This window comes from Aotus nancymaae, unplaced genomic scaffold (genome assembly GCF_030222135.1).
Source record: "Aotus nancymaae isolate 86718 unplaced genomic scaffold, 86718_ANA_hifiasm-v0.15.2.pri h1tg000010l, whole genome shotgun sequence".
Taxonomy (NCBI): Eukaryota; Metazoa; Chordata; class Mammalia; order Primates; family Aotidae; genus Aotus; species Aotus nancymaae.
In genome coordinates this window covers 7388052-7407104 of record NW_026988421.1, presented here as the reverse complement: position 1 = coordinate 7407104, position 19053 = coordinate 7388052, and positions in this window count along the sequence as shown.

Below are 19053 nucleotides of genomic sequence, written 5' to 3'. Positions count from 1 at the left end.
CCACCCATAAACCTGCAAGCAGGGTTTGGGTCCCGCACTGCCACCTGGGGTCACATTCTCCACCTTGCCTCAGGCAAGTTACCAAACCTTGTTTTTCGTCCATAAAACGGAGCTTACAACACCTAACAATGACTGTGACAATAAGGAGGTGCTGAGTAGCAGTGAATGGCCACTCCGTTCCCCACCCTCCCCTCCCCACATACACGCAACACACACATCTGTGGCTTCCTCCCTGTTCTTTCGCTCACGGTGGAGTGCTGGTTCTACTCTGTAGCATGGTAGTAGGAATCCCTTACTTGAGCATCTGCATGTCCACTGCCTCATCGGGCCCTCCCCCAAGGTGGGGGCGTGTGGCTCATTATTTCTGTGCAGCCGATGAGCCAGTGGAGACTTGGAAACTTAGACCACCTGGCGCAGGTTCACTGGCTCTAAGTCAGGTGTCCGTGTCCCCTGCTGTCCCCTGGCGGAAGCGGCGGGTGAAGCCACTGTGGCGCTCAGCTCTCACCCTCCCTCAGCCCTGCAACCCCTGACTCGGGGCTGACAGCCCACCACCCACCGCCCACACTCCCGCCTCCCAGCCTCGGGTATCAAGTGGCTTTCACAGAGGTGACATCAATGTATCTCATAAAAGAAGCAAAAGGATAGTAAGAGTTGGATGTGAAAGGTCACTCTTTGGCCCCAACCCCTTCCATGCATCCCCCCACCCCAGCTCCCTCCATGAAGGTTCTGGAACATCCTTCCAGCCCTTTTCCAAGCATGTACATACATATTCGTGTGAATATATTTTAAAATGAATGCTGCCGTATAATATATATCATCCTGAAATTGATCTCAACAGTTCGCCTGAAGGAGCTTTCTCAATCAGCGGCCTCATTTTTTAAGGATTTTCAGTGCTCTCTTGTTGGCTGATCTCTTTTTTTCTGGGTCCTTAATCATGGACTTTTAAGTTGTTTCCGTCTCTTGTATTTTGAATAATGTCTCAATGACCATCCCTAGACATTCATCTTTGTGTGTATGTGTAGAGTTCTGCATTACACTCATTTTACAGATAAAGAAAATAAGGTAAGACAAGGTGAAGGGATTTGCCAAAGGCCACCTACTGCCCTACGTGGGACGAGAAAGTGGGTGTCCAGAATCTCCCAACCATGCTCTGTTCTCTGGAGCACAAAGAAGGGAATTCTGGGATTCCCATGGAGGAGTGATTCTCATCCTCATGTGGAATTCTGCGCAGAGGCCCTTCCTCCCCCGGTCATCCATGCATGCAGCTGGAGCGGGCTCCTGAGATGCAGCTCTGCCTATGCCTTTCTCTGTTTAAAATGGCCCGGGGTTCCCACTGTCTTCAGCATGGAGCTGTGCCTGGAAGCCTGTGGCCCCGCCTGCCCCTCCCATGTGCTGGGAAGGAGTCAGCCATGCCACACGCTTCCCCAGAGCGCCCTTCCCATGCTCTGCACAGCGTTGTCCGTGGACGTCATTTTCTGTGCCACTGCCTCCTGGGCCAACTCGCACTCAGCTCTCAGGTCCCTACTGACCCTTCACTCTACCCAGGAAACCCTCCTTAGGCCCCCTCCACAGACTTTCCATCCTAGACTGTGATTCCCTGCTTACCTGCTTTTCTCAAGCCAGGTTGTGAGCTCCCTGGGAGTAAGGCTGTGTCCACCATCTACCAGCACATCCCCGGTGCTATCAGCCTGATAATTAATGTGGATGTGGGGAATGAATGAACACATGCCTGCATGCCAGAGACAGACTCTGCTCCATCTTTGGTGCTCCTGAGACCCTGGAGATATACCAGTAACTTGAGAATGCTAACACTTAAATCCAAAACCACCCCCTGTATCCCAGGACGGTCCTGGATGCACAGAATTCGGCTGCTTCGGTTGATTTTACTTCTACTGTTGGTGTAGCCATAAGGTCCCAGTTTCCCTCAATGGAAGAAGAGAGAAAGGAAGAAGGCCAAGAAGGGGGATCAGAGATGCCCTGAGGGATCACAGGTGAAGACGTCTTCAGACACTGGCATCTCAGTGGTTGTGAATGTCACATACCTTTTTTGTGAACAGCTTGCGTTTGTGGATCATGAAGTATGACATATTCATGATGGGCAGGGTGGTGGTGCTGATGATGGTACCTGGGACTCAACAGGGTGGGGCAAGAACAGGGCAGGAAACAGGGCAACATTGTGGTTACATGATGAGCAGCTCCCTTTAGCCTCCATACTGAAAGGACCAGCTCCCAAGAGCATATCCACCTGACAAGACCTGGGAGAGCTCACCTTCCGGCTCGTCTACCCGCTGCTGGCTGGTCCGATGAACGTGAACATGGACAGAACGATTCTGGGGCCTCCTGCTCAGGTGTGTCATGTCTCTGCACCCTCTGCACATGTGTTTTTCTGTTACTCCTGCGGTCATGCATTCCTGCAATGTAGTTATTATTATTCCTGTGGTACAACTGAACAATGAAAGCTGGAATCTGGAGAGAGGAGCAGTGTACCTACAGGCCCAGGAGCCCCAGCCTCCAGGGTTTGGACCCTGCCCGCAAGGCATTGCCGCCGGCTCTTCAGGGCACAGAGTGTGTAGTCAGAGCCACAAATGAGACCTGTGTTTCTCTCTCCCTCTTTTCTTATCCAGCCTTCTCACTTCTCTTCTGCTGCATTCTATGCCAAGCTTCTTCAGAACAGATCCCATGAGTAACTGTTCCTAGGAACACGCAGTCCCCGGGTAGAGACCCCTGCTGGCCTTGTGGAAAGGCCTGTGCAGCTAAAGCAGATTGAACACTCGGGGACTGGAATATTTTTTATTTTGAGGCAGGTGGCTGAGGCAAAGTAATCCCTAAAATCAGAAAAATGTGTAAAATGTATGCTTCAGATTTTCTTTGAAGGAGGTTTTTTTGCCAGAGACTGGTATACCTCTCAGGCCTCCATTTTCAGCCCAGCTCATTATCTTCCCAGGGAATTTGCAGTGAGTTTCAGGGTGGCAAGTGCCTTGTCCTTTACAGGTGGCTCCAATGTTAGAGTAATTCAAAGATTCCTCCAAATTCCAGAAAGGGCCAGATGGGAACATCCAACCCATAGGGGAAGAAATCAGAAGACACAGAGACGGGCTTTCCACTCCTCACAGCAGGAGGCCCACAAGTCCAAAGTGAGAGACAAAAAGGAGAAGTCAGTGAACTCATGCATGTCGGTTACGGGAAAAAAAAATTGGTTACAGAAAATTCAGGGGAGAGGGGAATAAGTTAATGACATCGTGAGAAAGCAGCTGGACAAAAGCCGGGCACAGTGGCTCATGCCTGTAATCCCAGCAGTTTGGGAGGCCAAGGTGGGTGGATTACTTGAAATCAGGAGTTCCAGACCAGCCTGACCAACATGGTGAAACCCCGGCTCTACTAAAAACACAAAATTAGTGGGGTGTGGTGGCACACACCTGTGATCTCAGTTACTTGGGAGGCTGAGGCAGGAGAATTGCTTGAACCCGGGAAACGAAGGTTGTAGTGAGCCGAGATCATGCCATTGCACCCCAGCCTGGGCAACAAGAGTGAAACTCCATCAAAAAGAAAGAAAAAGAAAGAGAGAGAGGGAGGGAGGGAAGGAAGGAAGGGAGGGAGGGAGGAAGGGAGGGTAGGAGGGAGGGAAAAGCAGCTGGACAAATCCAGCCAGTGGATCTGACTTCAGACACTGGCCTGGTCTCTTCATCAAGTTTGTATCACTTAATTAGGACTTTGCTGAGCTCAAAGGGACCTAAAGCCATAAATAGATGACCTGAGGGTCCTGCATCACATGCTGCTTTAGGAAAGTCAGCCCTAGAAGACATTGTTGGGTCAATCAGGAAAATCAGAATATGGTCTGGGTATTAGATAGCATTAAAATGTTCCAAACAGACAGCATAGTGGGATCCTCTACTGAAAAAATCAGATTATAAAACACTATGTGCAGAATGATCTCATTTGCTGAAGTAAAAAAGGAACGATATGTGTACCGAGGTGTTAAAAGTGGAAATTTCTGGGTGGTAGGAATGCGATAATTTTCCTTTTTATTTTTGTTTGCGTATATTTTCCCTTTTCTACGATGCACACGTGGAGCTTCTGGAACAATGAAAGATTATTTAAATTTTAAAAACCAAACAATTTGGGCAATATTAGTAAGTGAGCATGGCAGAAACGGGTTCATAAGCCAAGGAAAGTGTTCCCAGAAACTAATAAGAAAGAGCCAAGGCAGGAATGGAACCATGCGCGCCGGAGGCAACTAGAAAGTGCGCCAACGAGGAAATGTGAAGGACTCGTCTATTTAAAACGCTCAGCCTCATCGGTGATCAATGAAATGCAAACTAGAAAGAGGAACCAAATTTCTACCCATCAAATGAACAAGCATTGAGAAGAAAAGGAAGACTCTGCCCTGAGGACGGTGAGAGGGGGCGCTGGTGAGCACACTCACAGGCATCGTCACCATGGAAGGTCACTTGGCAATGAACACCCAGACTCTTCAAGCTGTCTGTGCTCAGCAATTCCACTTCTGGGATTCTTTCTTCTAAAAACAAAACAAAACAAAAACCATAATATGAAAAACGTGATGCTCATTACATTATTTAAAATTCTGAAAAACTGCAACTCCTCCCACCATCTAGCATTTGGAGGATGGTCAAGTAGACTGTGCTAAATCCATTGAATGCAGCACGAGGCAGTGGTGAGAGAGAGTGTGTCCTGAGAAGTCGAGATGCATGTGGACTAGTTTTGTTATAACATAAGTAAAAGAACAATTAACAGTACAGTCCCAACTGAGAAATACAGTTAAAAAGAAGTATTTTTAAAAATAATAAACACATGGAAATGTTCACACCATTGGGTTGAGGAGGTGGGATTACATTTCTGTATTTCCAAATGTTGACAAATGCCTATTATTTGTAACGAGGAGCTAGAAAAGAATAAAGGCTGACCATGAGTGGTTTGGGGTTTGGGAATGTTTTAGACATGTAGATTAACTTAGCCAGGGCCATAAATGGCAGTTGCCAATAGGCTAAGCAATTCTTACGGATGCCTGAGAGCCCAGCAGGAGCCCCCACCTCCCAGGAAGGGCGTATGACTGACAAAGGGGAAGGAGGTCTGGCCAAAGGCAAGACCCAGGCTGGAAAGCAGGACTTTGGTAGAGGCTGGGGAGCAGCCTCAGGGAGGTGAAGGTAACAGCCAGACCATAGCTCCATCCCAGAAGCAAAGCCACCCAGCACACAGTGAGCCCAAGGACACTGTGCCACCTGCTCAGAAGGGTGCCTGGGATTGCAGGACTGAATGTCAAGGCTGGTCTGTTTCAGGCCCTGGGACCCTATTCCTGCCCCCTGACATATTCCACCCCTGTCACTTCTTGGTCCTGTGGTTTTGGGCAAGGTGTTTGCACCTCCCCGTGCCAGTTGCTCCTCTGTAACATGGTGCATTCATTTCCTAGGGCTGCTGTAACAAGTCACCACCTAACTAGGGAGCTTGAAATATCAGACATTGATGCTCAAACAAAGGAGGTTTGGGCTCCTTTGAAGGTAAATTGATAAGACATGAGATTCACAAGTCTCTGGCTATCAGACCAGTGAAAACAGCACGGGGAAGAAAGCTGACAGGGAGTAAGAAGGAGGGGTGAATGGTGGGGAGAGAAGGTGTCGGAGAGGGTGCATTCCAGCACCTGCTTCCAGACGCTCCTGGCTCTGCAGATCCAGATGCTCCTGGCTCAAGGGTATATGAAGCCCAAGAAATCTCTTCTGCCTGAAATAGTTAAAATTGGGTTTCTGTCCATTACAAACACAAATACCCTTACTAAAATAACTGGCTATATACTTGGAACTTGGGATGTAGTCCGTGTCCTAAAAGAAAAACTTTTAGGACAGTTTTTCTGAGGAAAGAAGAAAATAGAACAAATAATTCTAACTGCAGAGAGATTTATAAACAAGAAAGACATCATGGACAGTGTGGTCCGATGCTACCACCATGCGCCGTGGGTTTTAGTTTGCTCCTTGTTCCTAGAGGGAAGAAAACAAAGTTGTGTGTGTGTGTGTGTGTGAGAGAGAGAGAGAGAAAAAGAGAGAGAGAGAGAGAGAGAGAGAGAGAGGTTACAGAGAGATAAAGGCTGACCATGAGTCTTTTGGGGGTTGGTAAAAAGAATATTCCCAGCTGAATATTCAGAAATAGCCAAACAATCTTCAAAAACAACAGAGTGCTAAGGCACTCTGTTTATTTCTCAGGTGTTGGTTGGTGACAGGTGTTCTCTACATCCAGCTTGCTTGTCAGCTCCTCAGGATGTGTCTAACCATTTTTCACAGGGAAAAAGACTGGTTGGGGGAGATGTGGGAGCCCCCTTCTGATTGGAGAGGAGCGCCTGCCTGCAGGGCACCGCCACATGACAGGTTGCCCACGCAGCTGAACATGGTCCTAACAGATGGTCTCCCTTCTAACAGGGGCAGAAAGTGGCTGTTGCTCTGTTTGTTTGCAGTCAGTGGTGTCTATCACCTTGCTGGGGCCTTTCAAAACCTTTTTTGTGGCTGCTTCTTGCTGACTCCAAGTATGAAGCAAGGCTGAGGAGTAAGAAGTCTGGCCCCATCGCCTGAAGCACTAGAGATTCTCCCAGTGTTTCACTCCGGGCCTTTGCACAAACCCTTCCTTCTATGGAAGATGCCCTCCTCATAGTATAAGTTCAAAGCATATCCCAGACATTCCTCCTTCCTTGGTCAGCCAACACATCCTTAGCAAGCAGGTTCCTACGATTTGCCAGGCACTAGCCTCAGGGGAACAAGGCCTGGAGCTTCTTGGCCATTGTACTTTCTGCAAGACCCAGAGACCTTGTAGTCTGTGGAGTGAGGGAATGCACAGCACGTGGGATGCCGAACACATGAGACAGAGCTTTGTGATGACTTCGAATTATTAATAGCTTCTGGATGCAGAGCCGCTGTCCCAAATATTTGATGAGACACTAACTGGGAGATCTTGGATGATAACAAACACTCTGATGGGGCAAGTCTTCCCCAGGTTTCTCTCCCTTCTCTGGGTGGGTCCTGAAAGCTACATACCCTGAGGAGTCCCACCCCGGCCAGCACAGGCTTCCTGTTGAAGCTCCATTCCTTCCACTGGAGAAAGCACCAGATTCCCCCGTGGGTTTATACAGTGAGGCTTACTCAGCCCAGGAGAGCCAGGGCCCTGGGTCTTGGCTGAAGCACAGTTGTGAGCCGCTGTTAGGGTTTTGAGCCCTTTTGGGTTCCTATAGCTGAAGGTGCAGTGACAGCGTAAGGGCTGTGCAGGATTTCAGGGTCCTGGTGTTGAAGTCTCTTGGCCCTTTCATTGCCTTCCTGCTGGAGGACTGTGCCCCCAATGATGAGGATTCAAGGTCTGTACGTTGTCAGGAAGTTCTGTAGCTGCCTTCAAGCCCACCTGGACATGACTGGCCAGAACCTGGGTGGAGTGATTGAACCCTCCAGCAGCTGCATGAAGAAGCAGCCAGCAGCAGTGACGCCCCACACTGGCCATTCCTGTTCCTTCCTTCAATTGACAAAAGAGGTGGCCCAGCCCAGAGGCTGCTTGGTGTGGCAAAGGACATGAGCTTTAGAACTAACATGCCCTGGTTCTAACAGTCCTGCCCTCTCTCGTTGTAACTCGGGCTGGTTGCTTGACTTGTCAGAAACTCCTGCTGTAAAATTGGCTCATGATGGGCCCCTCATGGGGCTGCGTGACAAGGATGATGACATTGCAGGAGACCCGTGCATACTGCTGGCACACAGCAGGCTCAGTAGCTGGGAGCCACCCCACCCTTTCCTCTTTTCTGATGCTGTGTTGACATGGAGGAGCGGGCAGCTGCCTGTGCTCTCCTGAGAGGACCTAGCTTCCCCAACAAAGCTGGAAACTGGGGACTCTGCTGCGTATTTAGGAGGAAGGGATCTTGCAAGGAGCAGAAGATGAGGAGCCCAAAGGAAGCCAGAAATTTGTCTCGGATGAATCTGCCTGGGCTGCAGCTGGGGCAGCTCCTCCCAGTGTCCCATCGTGGGGACCGCCCCTCTGGCTTGCCCTGCAGGCATGTGGGCATCCTGGAGAGTCCCTCACTGCAGCCAAAAGACCATGAGGCTGACCCCCTCCCCCCACCAGGAGGACAGGGGCTCAAAAGGAAGAGAGGCCTTACCTCAGCCTGGCACTACCTGGCTCACTCCCCTCCTCTCAATAATCACAGTGTCAGCCCTCAAGGGTCTGCTTGTTGGACTTCTGATTGACCTCCTCTTTAAGGGCAGGGAAGTTACACTCTCTACATGCAAAATATAGCTCTAGTGTTTATTTTTATACTTTTTAAAAATAGAGATGGGGTCTCACTCTGTTGCCCAGCCTGGTCTTGAACTCCTGGGCTCAAGGGATCTTTCCACCTGGGCTTCCCAAAGTTCTGGGATTACAGGCATAAGACACCACTCCTGGCCAAAATACAGCTCTTATGTCAGATCTTTCAGGGCCCATGGGGTTGGGGAAAATATGGATTGCCTTGGTGTGCTGTCTCTCTATTATATAAAGTGGAAGTAAGGAAGGATAGAATATGGGCTGGGGAGCCGGAGGTGGGGGTCTGGGTTCTAAGTCCCAGTGCGTGTGACCTTCACCAGCACCCTCACCCTCAACCCGGGGCTTTTGATTTCCATTCTGTAAAATTTGGCAGCTGCAGTAGATTACTCTCAGGTTCCTAGTAGCCTTCCATGAATGTGACTCTAATGATATGGGCTTGCCTTACTGGGGAATAACGATCAAGAGGGGAGACAGCTGGGGAGCCTTGAAGTCATGGTCGAAATCCAGACTCATGCCTCTCCAGCAAGCTGGGCATGAAATTAAAGCGCCCATGCATGCAAGGAAAGACAAGGATACCCACAGCAACCAGAAGGATCTTGCTACATAAAACTACAACAAAAGGGTTCTGCTAAAAAACAACAAAAAGGTTTTATTGACAACGGAGAAATCTTCCTTTGAGGCTTTGTGCTGACTTGGACAGAAGATTCAGTGCTGGCAAAGATGAGTCTGAACTTAGGGTACAGAAGGGCTTTGGCAAGAACCCTACTCTCTCTTGAGCCCATAGACCCCATTTCCCTTCCCAAACCTGGCTGGTAAACCTACATTTTCATATGTTTCTGGTGCTTTAGATCACATTTTCTCAGATGGTGGAGTGGGAAAAGTAGATGGAGCATTAAACCCCATCTCTGCCACTTGCTCCCTGTATCACTTAAACTCTACTAGTTTTCTCATCTGTGCAATGGGTATAATAATACCAAACTGTCTTCTTTGGCTAGGCAGTTGGGATGAAAACAATATTTGTAGTGGTCTTAGTAACACTTAAAAACGTTTTATGTTATTAAGGGTCACAGGACTAGAAGGCCAGTATTTGGAAAATCCTGAGTGCAATGCAGGAGTCCCTGGAAGGTGTGGGCCACCTGCCTCCTCATTCAATAAGAGGCCTCAGTCCTGAGCCATTCTTTTGGGTTCTGGATGCTGCTTGGCACTTTAGTTCAGGAGTCTGAGACTAGCCTGGGCAACATGGTGGAACCTTGCCTCTACAAAAAACAAACAAATGAAAATTAGCCAGATGGCATGCACCCATAGTTCCAGCTGAAGTGGGAGAATTGCTTGAGCATGGGAGGTGGAGGTGGCAGTAAACAAGGATTACATCAGTTCATCATATCCTGGGCAACAGAGCCAGACCCTGTCAGAAAGGAAAGGAGAGGGGAGGGGAAGGGAGGGGAGGGAAGGGGAGAGGGGAGAATAAGAAGCCCATGGTGCCGGGCGTGGTGGCTCATGCCTGTAATCTCAGTACTTTGGGAGGCCAAGGTGGGAGAATCACTTTGGTTCAGGAGTTTGAGACCTCCCAAGGTGGGAGGAAAGGGGAGGAGGGGACGGGTGAGAGGAAGGAGAAAGGTGAAGGGAGGGGAGAGGGGAGGGGAGGGGAGGGGAGAGGAGGGGAGAGGGGAGGGGAGGGGAGGGGAGGGAAGGTAAAGGAAGAGAAGGGAAGGTAAGGGCAGGGCAGGGGAGAAGAAAGGGAAGGGAAGGGAAAAGGGAAGGGAAGGGAAGGGAAAAGGGAAGGGAAAAGGAAAGGGAAGGGAAGGGAGTGAATAATAGAGAATAAAACTTACAAAATGCATAGAATAACATAAAAATATAACATATTTAGAGATAAAAGGGAGAAATCTAAGACTTAAAATGAAAAATATTGCTGAGAAGAATTAAAGGAACTCTAAATAAATGGAAAGATGTACCATGTTCATGGAATGAAAAATTCAATATTGTTAAGATGACACATTTTCCCAAATGTATCTATGAATTCAGTGCCATCCAGTCAAAATTCCAGCATGTTTTTTAAATTTGCAGGCCAATTATAAAATGTATATGAAAAATTAGAGAACCTAGACTGATGAAAACAATTTTGAAAGAGAAGAATAAAATTGAATAACTCCTGTAGTCTTATTTTGGCACTTGGAGATCCCACTAAGTGGTGTGATGTTGATATTTATTGTAAGGTGTTTATTTTAAGACTTACTATAAAGAAAATGTAATCAAAACAGGGTAGATTGATGTCAAGATATAAAAAGAGAACACAGTAAAGAGTGCAAAATAGAATCTCTCTTATGCAGTCAGTGATTTGTACAAAGCCCCCAAAGTTATTTAATGTAGAAAAAACCTGTTCAATAAAAGTTGCTTGAAAAACTAGCTATCAAATTGAAAAAAATAAACCTTAACCTTACCTCACCATCATACACAAAAATTAATTTGAATGAATCGTTTGCCTGAATATGAAAGTTAAAACTATAAAACTTCTAGTAGAAAACGTATATTTGCCAATTTGGGATAAGAAAATTTTTCTTAGTAGAACCAAGAATCATAAAAATATAGACTGGACTTCACAAATATTAAAAGGTTCTGCTCATCAAAAGGCACCATTAAGAAAAGCAATATGTAAGTCACAGATTAGGTGAGTATTTCAACACATATAACTAATAAATGACTTATAATCAAAATATATTTTAAAACTCAATACATGAATGATAACCTGCTTTAATGCTAACTGAATTGCAAAATTATACAGACATTTTGGAAAACCGACATTTTCTTATAAAGTTAAATATATATGTAGGTATTTACTGGAAAAAAACTAAAATACATGTATATTTAAAAAGCAGTGGAAGAGGGCCAGGTGTGGTGGCTCATGCCTGTAATCCCAGCACTTTGGGATGCTGAGGTGGGCAGATCATGAGGTCAAGAATTCAAGACCAGCCTGACCAATATAGTGAAACCCCGTCACTACTAAAATTACAAAAATTAGCCAGGCATGGTGGCGGGTGCTGTAGTCCCAGCTACTTGAGAGACTGAGGCAGGAGAACTGCTTGAACCCAGGAGGTGGAGGCTGCAGTGAGCCAAGATTGTGCCAATGCAGTCTGGCCTGGCAATAGAGTGAGACTCTGTCTCCAAAAAGAAAAAAAGTAGTGGAAGAATGTCCAAAAAAGCTTTATTCAGAATGTTCCCAAATTGGATATAACGCAGATGTTCATCAACAGGAAAATAGCAAAAAAAAAAAAAAAAAAAACCACACACACACACAAAACCTGTGGTATATTTATACAATAGAGTTCTGCTCAACTCTATTGTATAAATAGAGAAAGGAATGAACTATTAAAATAAACAACAGCATGGACAAACTTAAAAGATATTATGCTGAGTGAAAAAACTTGATGTAAAAGAGGACACACTGTATGGTTCCATTCAAATGAAGTTCTAGAAGTTGCAAAATTCATCTACAATGATAGAAAGCAGAACCCTGTAGTTAGCTGGGGAAGACGAGACATGGACTGCTTGGAAAGAGGCATGAGGGGGTTTTCTGGGGTGATAGAAACATTCTGTATCTTAATAGGTATGTAAGTTACTTGGAAGATGTGTTTATCAAAACTCATCAAATAGTATACTTTTACTTTTCGCTATTTAAATCCCACCTTGCTAAAAAAACTTATTATAATAAAGAAAAAGTTTGAATCTGTGGAGAGGGAAAATATGCTTCTACTCTCAGAGCCATGAAGAGCCAGAAGAGAATGACTCAGGGGTTCTGACTAGTGGACTGCATCACCAACAGGGGAGGCAGGGCTGCCAGGAGCAGAAAGAAAGGGGAGGTGGGGTGGGCAGGACCAAGGCTTTTGTTCCCATCTGGCTGGGCCAGACCATGCGACACCTCCTGGTGAAACCTCCCAGTGTCAGTACCACAACATCTGGTTGGAAGGGTGAGCTTCTGAGGTTGACAAGTGATATTTGAGAATGCATAGTCAGGCTGCAGTCAGAGAGAGGCATCAGATGAGCTTGGCAATCCCTTCTGTAACAAACTCCCTCTAACCTCTCTGCCATGAGTAAATAGTTTGGTTTTCCATAAAATGCCCTGAATAGTCAGGCAAAATAAAGGAATGACCTTTTTTGCTTTCCAAATCTTGCTAAGCCCCTAGGAGTTGAGTCACTTAGTGAAAGAGACGTATTGTGCCTTGGTTTCCCTGCGTACCTACACCAATTTCCATAAGAAAATATCACTGTGAGGTTACTAACCAGTCTTGAGCTTTTTTCTTTCTTGTACACACTCAGACACATACGCACTACCCCTGTCCCCAGCAGACTTCTAGGTAGGCTCTCTCCCTGAATGCATGTACAGAGTGGAGCCTGAAACGCATAGGCCCCTTACATGGGATGAAGGCCAAAAGCTGAGCCCAGTGACTGTTCCGAGCAGTGCGGCCAGAGAAGAGTGAATCCTCCCCCACACATCTACCCACACAGACCTCTGAAGCAAAAGTGGTGCATGGGCTTCAGCTGCCACTGCAGTGGAAGGGATTTAATTTCAGCTATATGGGGGAAGGAAGGCCCTAAGATGCCTGTCTCTGTCTCCTTTTCCTGGCCCCTTTCCCCTTATCCAAGTTCCTTGTGTGGCATCTTCGAGGGTCCTAAATTGACCAGTGAGATCACCTTGTCTACCCACCTCATTTCACAGGTAGAGAATCTGAGTTAACAAAAGCAGAAGGAATTGCCCAAAGGCATGTGATCAACTGAGGTCACTGACCAGACCAGCATCCCAAACTCCTGGTTTGCAGTCCAGGGCGATATCTGCTACATGGTGCTGCCAGACCACAGTCCCACAGTCTCTTTTCCATCAGAGAAGGGGGCTTATTCCATTGGAAAGTACTGGAAGGTGGTACACAGCCTACAGGCTCCCCCAGTGGCCTGCTAGGACCCCCACACCAGGACTGCTTTCCCGGTCCTGGTGTTGGGGCACAACTAGAGCAGCTTCAGAATCACCAGTAAAGAGTGGGTCTCTGTTTCAGCTGTACACAGGAATATAACCACAGAGATACAGATTACGGTCCCCAGGAAGCCCAGAGGAGTCAAGTTAAGTTGGTCTGCCTATACCACTGACAGCAGCATGGCATGTGCTCAGTGAAGTGTAGGTTACAGGAGGATGGACAAAGGAAGTAGAAGTCATAGTTTTGAAATATTCTGTCTTTCAAAATGGTGGGACAGTATAATTCAGTGATTAAAAGCATGGCCTTTGGAATCCAACAGACCTGGATGTTGCCTCTCACTGGATATGTTGCCATGAACCCCAGTTTCTGAGCCTATAAATGGGAAAGAGCAGTTATCCCAGAATCTACTCAGTGCACAGTACCTGAGGATGACTTGCTTTGAAGATTTAGTTTCAGAACTCGGGAGACACAGCACCCAGAGGCCAACTGGGTGCTTCACAGCCAGTGTATATAATTTTTGTTTTTTCTTTGTTTTAGAGGCAGAGTCTCACTCTGTTGCCCGGGCTGGAGTGCAGTGATGATCACAGTTCACTGCAGCTTCTAACTTCTGGGCTTAAGAGATTCTCCTGCCTCAGCCTCTCCAGCAGCTGGGACTGCAGGCATGCACCACCATACCTGGCTGTATTAGTCAGGGTTCTCTAGAGGGACAGGACTAATAGGATAGATGCATATATGAAAGAGAGTTTATTAAGGAGTATTGAGTAACATGATCAGAAGGTGAAGTCTCACAATAAGACATCTGCAAGCTGAGGAGCAAGGAAGCCAGTCCAAGTCCCAAAACCTTAAAAGTAGGGAATCCAACAATGCATCCTTCAGTTTGTGGCCAAAGGCCTAAGTGACCTGGCAAACCACTGGTGTAAGTCCAAAAGTCCAAAAGCTGAAGAACTTGGAGTCTGTTATTCAAGGGCAGGAAGCAGCCAGCACGGGAGAGAGATGAAGGCCAAAGACTCAGCCAGTCTAGTCCTTCCACGTTCCTCTGCCTGCTTTTATCTGAGCCGCGCTGGCAGCTGTTTAGATGGGGCCCACTCAGATTGAGGGCGGGTCTGCCTCTCCCAGTCCTGACTCAAATGTTAATCTACTTTGTCAGCATCCTCACAGACACACCCAGGAACAATACTTGGCATCCTTTAATCCAATGAAGTTGACACTCAATATTAATAATCACACTAGCTAATTAAAATTTTTACTTTTGTAAAGACAGGGTCTTGCTATGTTACCCAGCCTAGCCTCAAATTCCTGGTCCCAAGCGATCCTCTCACCTTAGCTTCCCAAACTGGGATTACAGGTGTGAGTCTGTAATGCCTGGCCCCAGTGTGGCTTTTTAATTTCTTTTTGCAGAGACTGGGTATTGCTATGTTGCCCAAGCTCTTCCTGGGCTTAAGCAATCCTCCTGCCTCAGCCTCCAAAAATGCTGGGATTGTTACAGTCACGAGCCACCTCTCGGGACCCGGTGTTCTTGCAAGTGATCAGAGGGCAGGAGGGTGAGTGGGAGGCAAGGAGCTGTCCACTGTCCTGGTGCTGACCTTCTGAGAACTCCAGCCTAGGCAGGACCCTGCAGGCTTGCAACCACTCAGACCCACTGGTAAATTTCTAGGCTGTGGTTGTGGGTGAGTGGGGACTACAGTGGGACAGAGAACTTGGAGAAATAGCTTTTCCTGAAGGCTCCAGTCCTGGGAATACAAGACAAGCTCCACTGCCTCACTTCAGGTCAGAGACAGGAAATGAACAGGGCCAGACATCTTTAGAAGTCAGTTTAAACCCAGAGAAGCTGTTGTTCACGAACCGGTTCAATGCCTCGCAGTCTAACACTAAGGAAGATCAATCACACACTTCTCTGCTCCTGGAGTCAGTCTGCGTTGCAAATAAAGAAGCTGCTGCCACCACAGACACATTTAATGGATTTTCAAAGCAAGGTGCAAACTCACTGGCTGGCTGTGTGTGCCTGTGAGTTCAGTGGAGAGGAATGGCTTTGACTCAGGTAGACTCTAGCTGAACTGCAACTCTTTCTATTTGTCCAACTGTGGGACAACTGTGGTGTAGGTGATGAAGTCCTGGGCTGAGGGAAGTCCTGTATTCTGATCTCAGATCTGCCACAGGACCTCTGTGAGACCTTAATCAAGCTGCTTGGCTGCAAGTTTCTGACACCCAGTCCAAAAGTAGGGTGATTATCTCTATCCCATGAATGATAAGGGGAGAAATGAACTTAAAGTGCTTAGCAGAAGTTCTAGTCCACAGCGAGCCCTCAGATAGACGCTGAGTTTCTATACTCCTCAGCTGGCATTCAGTCCAAGCACTTAATGTGGGAAGAGAGTTAAAGGAAAGAAGAATGGAAGCGATGGGCATTTGGGCATCATCCAGAGAGACTGGGGGAACTAAACCTAGGCATTAGAACCAAGTCACCGCGTTTATACACATAGGCCTAGGTTCACATCACCTCCCTCATCAGCTGCGACCTCCTGGGAATGCTGTTTAGCCTCTTTGAATCTCTGCCGTGAAACTTACGTGAGATAAAGTAGGGGATCCTAGCAAACCTTCAATGCATGTTCCTCAGCATTCTGAGTCCAATCAGATAGTGGGGCCTCAGCTTCTTCCAGGACACCACCAGCTGACATTTCCTGGCAGCAGACTTCCTCTTCTCTCTGGCAGGGCCCTCTGCCTGGCCTGTGAGACCTGGGCCAGCCAGGGACTCAGGAGTGGCAAAAGCCCTGTCTAGCAAGCCAATTATTGTCTTCTCTGATAATGAGCAAGTCAGCCAGAGCTCGATGGTCCTGTTGGAAGGAATTTGTTTTCTTGATTCTGCTTACCCCACTTGAGGGCCGGGCCAGGGGTGTGTATAAACAGCTTTCCTATGGGGAGGGACCACCTGTCTGATAGTGGTAGCAGAGAGAGCATTAGACAGCAGTCAGGATCCTGGGTTCCAGGTTCTGGTCTGCCACATGTTCTTGTGCAATGAACATCCCCTCTAGGGTCTCAGAGGTCTTATCTGTAAAAGGAGACCATCTTTGTGTCATTCCTACAACTCTAGGGTTCTGCAAGAATCCCCTGAAGAATCAGATATGTAAATGCTTTAAAAAATAGAGAACTGTTGGTCGGCCAAGGTGGAGAGACTAGAAGGGATATATCCCAGAATGACTGGATGCTGCAGGTCCTGGAAGCTGTCATCTGAATGGGATTGGCCTTCCTGTTCAGCCTGGCATTGGGCTGGTATCCACAGTTTGCATCCAGAGTTTACCAGTGCCCTTTTTTCCTGCTTTTCTACAGACCCATCTTATGGGGATGGGGAATAAAGGGGAAGGGAGACACAAATGAGCCAATCACCCTGCACCAGAGCCTTCAGGGCTAATTCCTCTGAGCCTGTGAGTGTGTGTGTGCACAAGTGTGTCTGTGCGTGCACCATTGGGGATTTCTGTAATAGAAGCAGCCAGATTCCAGAGAAAGAAAGAAGATGCTCAAGAGCCACAACTACATGCCAGGCTTCAGGCTCCAGGCATTTACTCAGGCACCTCCTTTCCCATGGAATGCCAGGCTCTAGCCCCATTCCACTTGCAGAACTCCAGATTCCCCCAAGGGATATGCTCTCTGTGTCCATGGCACTTTTACAGAACTTTCCTTGGGGCATTGGTGACATTCTGGTTTGTGTTCAGTTTATATCAATATTTCATCTCTTTCTAAAGATAGCTGTAGAAAGGACCACTGCAGTCTGCGACCTCTAATTGGAGTGTGTATTTGGGCACATGCATGGGATAAAGACAGAAGTACAATGGAAATAACAGTAAATTTGAATCCTGACTCTTCATCAGTTCATTGTGTTCTATCTATTGATGCCTACTTGGAGTGACCTTAAACAAATTTGGACCTCCTTGAGTCTCAGCTCCCTCACTTGTCAAGATGGAATCATGATATTTATGCCACAAGGTTGCTGCAGGATAGGCAATGACGTGCATACCCATCTGCCTCTACCATAGTTCTGTTTTGAGCCCTCCCTTGGGTTCCAGTAACAGCATTTAGTGATTCATGTTGACTCTGTCATGAACATTCCATTGCTGCTGACTTCTTTCCAGCTTGAAGGAGCATGCCATGCAGATCCAGCCACAGTGTGTTCCCCTGGTGGGCACACTCCAGGCCTTCTTGCCCCTGGTCAGGTGGAATGGATTGTTGTGGCTTTTCATGGAGGTGGAGTAAGGACTTGTATCAAAGCCTGGAGAGAGACATGCATCTCCCCTCCTTGCTGAGTGTAATCTCACTGCCAACTGGTGTCTGGGCCATGCTGGAACCCATGTTTGGGGAAGCTCAGTCTGGCTGAAACCAACAGGACTGGTGGCCTGGCTATTATGGGATATCAGCCTTCCCATAGACCAACTGAAGGTAGGGAAGTTTGCTCAAACCTAGAGGAAAATGAGCTCAGTTTCTTTAGGAAACTGAGTTAATATATTCTGAGTGTCTTTCTGGCATTTTAGCCTTTCAATCTTGCCTTTAGGAATTCAGAAAGCAAATGATCCTTAAAATGATATGAGCTAGTACAGGAATGTGTATGTGTGAGTATGCATGTGTGTGCGTGTGCATGTATGTGTGTTTATTGGTTTATTGATGTTAGACCGAGTTACCAGGTCACCAACATCATTTTGGTGTTGCAAAATTGAGATACTTTTAAGTTATAGTCCCAGGACACCTTCCTGAGAAGGTGGTTGAAGACCTCTGCAGTATGCAGAAAGAGCCAAGCCATGGAGCTAGAGGTACTGGCTTCATTCCTCACCAACTCTGTCACTTAACTTCTTTGAGTCTGTGTTCTCATCTGGAAAATGTGGGGCAGGAATAAAGCTTTTCTTCCTTTTTGTTGCAAGAACCAAATAAAGTATGATAATGTTTGACATGTTTTATAAACTCCAATGTGCTAGGAGGATATTGACATGTTATATTGTCAATATAAATGTAAATAAACATTTCTATAAATATACAAAAATATAAATGGGATCTTGTGTGTCTAGAGTCTATGGTGAGCCTTCAGTGAGTGCCTCCAGGCCAGAACATCGACTGGATCGTGGGGGCAGATCCCTCACGAATGAGTTGGCACCACCCTGAATGACTTCTCAGTCCGTGAGAGATCTGGTGATTTACAAGTCTGGGACCTCCCCTTTCTCCTTGCTTTCACTCTTACTATGTGACATGCCTGCTCCCATTTTGCCTTTTGCCATGATGAGAAGCTTCCTGAGGCCCTCATCGGAAGCTGAGCAGATGCTGGAGCCATGATTGCACGCCTTGCAGAATCATGAGCCAATTCAACCTCTTTTCTTTAGAAATTACCCAATCTCAGGTATTCCTTAAGGGCAAAGAAAATGGCATAATACAGCAACTTGGTATTATGATGTGCTTGGTACTATGTGAAGGGAGATGATTAAATACAATGAGGGCTCTACCTTCAGGGGGTAGAGTCAACCAGGTCCTTGCTTGGCGTACTTTATCTAGTGGCTTGAGGCCCAGGAATGTCCAGTCAACACTGGCCACACCAGGAAGCTTTGGGATAGGGCTGTCTGTGCCTAGGACAGGGACCTAAGGTTGCTGACCTGGTGCAGTGGGTCACTGCAGGGAGCATCTCACGGAGGTGAAGGGGGCTGCAGCAGCCCTGAGAGCTGCCCCTGTCTGCTCCCTTCCCCATAGAGTTTTGATTGAGAACAGAAGGGTCACAGTCCCTGCACACTTTCCTGAGGGGAGGCAGGGTTCCCATGTGTCCAGGGTCTCTGTGGCCTGAACCAGGCCT